At 48.1% G+C, this 4,677-nt stretch overlaps 1 protein-coding gene across 1 annotated transcript in view; it reads right to left on the bottom strand.

Annotated features, from left to right (window-relative positions):
• Kmt5a (lysine methyltransferase 5A) overlaps window positions 1–4,677 on the bottom strand; it is an 18,513-nt gene that overhangs the window by 13,637 nt on the left and 199 nt on the right. The gene's annotated exons all lie outside the window — the stretch shown is intronic.

The raw sequence follows: 4,677 nt of genomic DNA, 5'->3' as shown, positions 1-4,677 counted from the left end.
GGGGTGCGGGTGGCGGGTTTCTGATGCGTGCGCCAGCCCGAGTAAAACTCCCCGGGAGTCCCCGGGATCCGCCTCTGCCCGCACCCCAGCCCAAGACGGGGATGGCAAGTTTCTCGAGATGTGCGAGGGCTGCACCCACAGCCCAAAACCAGGAAGGGATGGGACCAAGATGTCAAACCTAGGCGGTCTGTATTTGGCCGGTAGGAGGCTTCCCCGCAGACAGCGTTTGGGCTTAAGGTTGATAAACGGGCTGGGTGCCTCTACTGCGGACATTATCATTCAAACCTCACAACAGCCTGTGGAAGGTAAACGCGTTAAATCTTCTCTACAGAGGAGGAAACTGAGGCTCAGAGAACCCAGGAGCCTGGGCATGTTCTCACAACAAGCAACGAATGGGGCTTCCAGCCCAGGGTGAAAGTCCCGGCCCCTAACTTCTCCGTGGCAAATTTCCTCCGAGGAAATTGAGGGTAGAAGGGCGTGCGGTGCTGCAGAAGGGGTTAGCAGGTGGCCTTGTGTCCCGCCTGTCCCTCTGACAAAATGCCCACGGCAGGCAGGATGGTGCAGCAGCTACTGGGGAAGATTCACTGAATTTGTGCAAAGTCATAGATGAGAACAGGACACTTGAAGGCATCCAGCCCCTGCTGCCTGTGTTTCTCTCCGTGTCTACCTCACAACCTCACCACTTCCCCAGTCTGGCCCTCGGCTTCCTCATGGGTAAAAACCATGAACGTTGCATGCCATAATCTACCTGGGCACCTTCCAATATCTATAAATAAACAAATGGCTCCCTGCAGTCACCGCCCCACCCTGCTGCCCATTAGCAGGCATAAGACTGAGTGGGATTAAGCAACAGGAGCCCACTCAGGACAATGCCTCCCACAACAGCTCATGCTTTCAAACCCTTCAAGGCCCCTCCCTGCCCCTTACCACTAACTCCAGGACATAGGATACCCTGCCCATGCCCTCTACAGAGCCTAACAGATTCGAATGCCACAGACTACACAGGCAGATAAAGACTCGGTGACACTCTGAGCCAGTGTGGTGGTGTGTCCCTGTAATCCCAGCACTTAGGAGGCTGAGGCAGGAAGATAGTTGCAAACTAGAGGCCAGCCTGAGCTACATAGTTCAAGCCAGCCTACATTACTTAGTGACACCCCCCACAAAAAATAACCCATAAAGGGACACTCTTTTTTTTTTGAGACAGGGTCTCACTATGTAGTTGAGACTGACCTGGAACTCACTGTGTAGCCCAGGCTGGTCTCGAACTCACAGTGATCCTCCTGCCTCAGCCTCCCGAGTGCTGGGATTACAGGCGTGTGCTACCACACCTGGCGCAAAGTGACACTCTTGACATTCAGGTTCAGCCACTTGCAAGTGTCGCTACATCAGGAGGCCGGAAAATGGTCACGGCTTGTGGCCAAATTACTGCAGGCAGCAATCATAGTTTTGGAGCAGGAAGCAGCCACAAAAATCATCTTGTCCCCTTCACATGCTATTTTAAGCCATCCCACCCTATACACACATTCTCATGGCCACAGCTTTAGCTGATTATTAGCCCCAAATGCAAATGCATTGCAAGACTAGCACTCTCTTCTCTTAAATCAACAACTCAAATATTCAGAAGATGTAAATGCAAATCACCCAGTTTAAGTTTCAAAAGTCCTCCCTTTCTTTGTGCATATTTATACGTATATAACAAAAGTACCTATCAACAGAAATAGAAGATTTCACAGAAATATAATTCAATAGCAGTGTCACTAATAACTAACATTTATTGAATGTCTATGATGTGTTAGGCTCTGTCACATTGCCTTATTTAATTTAAACTTCCCAACAGCTTATGAGAAGGTGCTACTATTCCTATTTCACAGATGTGGAAACTGAGGCTCAGGCCATATGAATCACTAGTAGGGAGCAATGGAGCTAGGTGGGATTTGAACCCCGCTCTGTTATATGAGCATAGTTTATCATAAAGAATGTATATTGCACCAGGTGTGGTGGCACACACCTATAACCCCAGCTCTAGGAGGCTGAGGCAGAAGGATAGCTTAGGCCAGCCTAAGCTACATATTAAATTCAAGGCCAGCTTGGACTGCATAGCAAGACCCTGTCTCAAAAAAAAAAAAAAACCAAAATGTATATTGTTTATATTATTTTCTTGAATTCAAACCCTAACATACTAATACATTCATGCATTCAACAGACATTTACTAAATACCTACTTTGTTCCAGGCTGTGTGCTAAGGACACAACAGTAAACATAAAGACAGATGGAGCCTGGTGAGGCCAGGGGGTCAGCAGGACTCTGTAGGCCACGGTGACAAGTGTGGATTTGATCCTAGGCGTAAAAGGGTGGCGAGGGTGGGGAGAGCAGTGACATGATATAAATCTGTATTCTTGGGGATCACTGCAGCTGTGAAGGCATAATGAACTGGAGATGGTAAAACTGGGAGAGAGAACAATTCCAAGGCAACTATTTGGCAATGGCAGAAGAGATGGACAAAAGTACACAGACTGAATCTTCTCCAACTAATATACTTGGGGTCATAAATATCTGTATGACTATAAAACTTTAAAACCACAGGAGTTGCCTGCTATCTGAAGTTTGTTAGCAGGACCCAGAGGGACTCTCAAAGTGAATTGCTTGATATACTGTAAAGTGGTATTTATAATTTTAAATATCCAATGTCATTGTTTGCAAGAACAGTGGATTGCCAAGTGTGGTGGTGCTTGACTGTAATCCAGCATTCCAGAGGCTGAGGCAGGAGGATGGCCTCAAATTCAAGGCCAGCCTAAACTGGACAGCAAGTCTGTCTCTCTCTCGTTTCTCTCTCTCTCTCTCTCTCTCTCTCTCTCTCTCTCTCTCTCTCTCTCTCACACACACACACAAACAGCCTAAGAAACAGGTAACTATGAATCTGGGGGTCAAGTGACAGTGAGAATCACTAACCAGTAATTACAGGGATGATTTGTAAGCCTACCATGACAGAAGCTAGAAAACATTCACTTTCACCTTGGCTAAGCAAGGGAGGTAGGGCCAAACAAGCCAAGGCATGGCGTGGCTACTCTGGACAGTGACTTTAGACTTCAGCTTCCACCTCTGAAAAATGGTGTCTCTGAATTCTTTTTTTTTTTTTTTTTTTTTTTTTTTTTTTTTTTGTGTGTGTGTGTGTGTGTTGGGGATCGAACTCGGGTCTTTGTGCTTGAGAGGCAGGCCACCAAACCGCTGAGCTAAATCCCCGGCTCCACCTCTGAAAAATGGGAATAACAATTTGTAAAAATTAACTGAGACAATAAATTGCCTGGCCCTCAAAGGCAATTATTAATCACCCATGTTTTAAGTATTTCGAGGATAGATGGTTAATTTTTTCCCCTATAAATAAAGCAAGTTTTCATTTTTTTAAAAATGTACTACTTTTTTTGTACCCAGGATTGAACTCAGGACCTTGAGCTTGTCAGGCAGGCACATCTCTGGCCCTTAGATGTACTACTTTTGAAACAGGTAGTTTAAATGGTTTTGTAATGATGGTAAAAATGAACCAGGGAATCACAGTTTTATTACGATTTGTCAGGTGGTAAGTTAAATATACTTCTGGAAGCTTAACACTTTCCTATGGAAAAATATTAGTCTTAATTTTCTCCCTGAATTGAATTATGAAATGTTTTTAACCTGAATTCACTGTGCCTTGTTTCCTCACCAGAGCCTGGGGAAGTCTTGTCCCCAAAGGCCATGATGGGCTGCTGGGAGAAGAAATGATGCAACTGGGTGGAGGGCCTGCGGGCAGAGGCCCCATAAATAGTTGCTGAATGCAATATGATTTTATTCATTAGAATTGCTATAGAGAGCTTACTGCATTAAGGCAAATTCCTACTAGCATGTGGTGCCTTGGCATTTCAAGCAAAACGTAATGCTCCAACTTATTTTTTAAAAATAGTAATGCTACTCAGCAGTCACGCTTAAGTTTCTGGCCCTTTAGCGAAAAGGAGACACAGCGGCTGGAAGTGACCCGGGCGGCTGGAGATCCCTGCCGCATAACGTGGGCTTCGCTGTCCTAACTGCGAACTATGCGAAGACGGACTTCAGGCGGGGACACGGCCTCCCGTGCCCTACACCACCCACCCACGCCATCGCCCGTGGGTAGGAGTCCTGACCCGATCGGGCGAAGGAGTTCCCGGGAGGTGCCAGGGAACCCGTGTCACCCAAATTGGGCCAGTGGGTCCTGGCCTCTCCCCGCGGCGCAGAGGTGACTCAAGCCGTGGGGGAAGGAAGGTGGTACGGCGGCGCTCACCCCGACGCGCTCCCCGAGATGTAGGTTACCGATCTCCTCCCTGGCCTCGCGGTCACCTCCTGTCCCCACAGGAGAGAGCGCTAGGGTGGGCGAAGCCCCGCTCCCCCTCCTCTTGTCAATAACAACCTTTCTTTTGATCCCCGAGACAAAACAAAACAACAACAAAAAACCAACCCTTCCCTGGAGGGGCCCTGAGCTTTAGTTTGCAGTGAGCTTTGACATATGGATCCGCTACCACTGGGAGAGGCAGCGCCAGCGGGCGCCCACACTTCAAAGGGAGGAAACCGAGGCACAGCAGCGAGAAGGGATTCTGGGGGCTTCAGAAGCGGGAGTTGGGGGACAAGGAAAGAACCGAGGGAGCCTCCTCCCCCGCCCCGGGGTCCCCGAG

This window comes from Fukomys damarensis, unplaced genomic scaffold, assembly GCF_012274545.1.
Source record: "Fukomys damarensis isolate Sample0158 unplaced genomic scaffold, DMR_v1.0_HiC HiC_scaffold_12, whole genome shotgun sequence".
NCBI classification, from domain to species: domain Eukaryota; kingdom Metazoa; phylum Chordata; class Mammalia; order Rodentia; family Bathyergidae; genus Fukomys; species Fukomys damarensis.
This window is presented reverse-complemented; position numbering and strand designations above follow the sequence as displayed.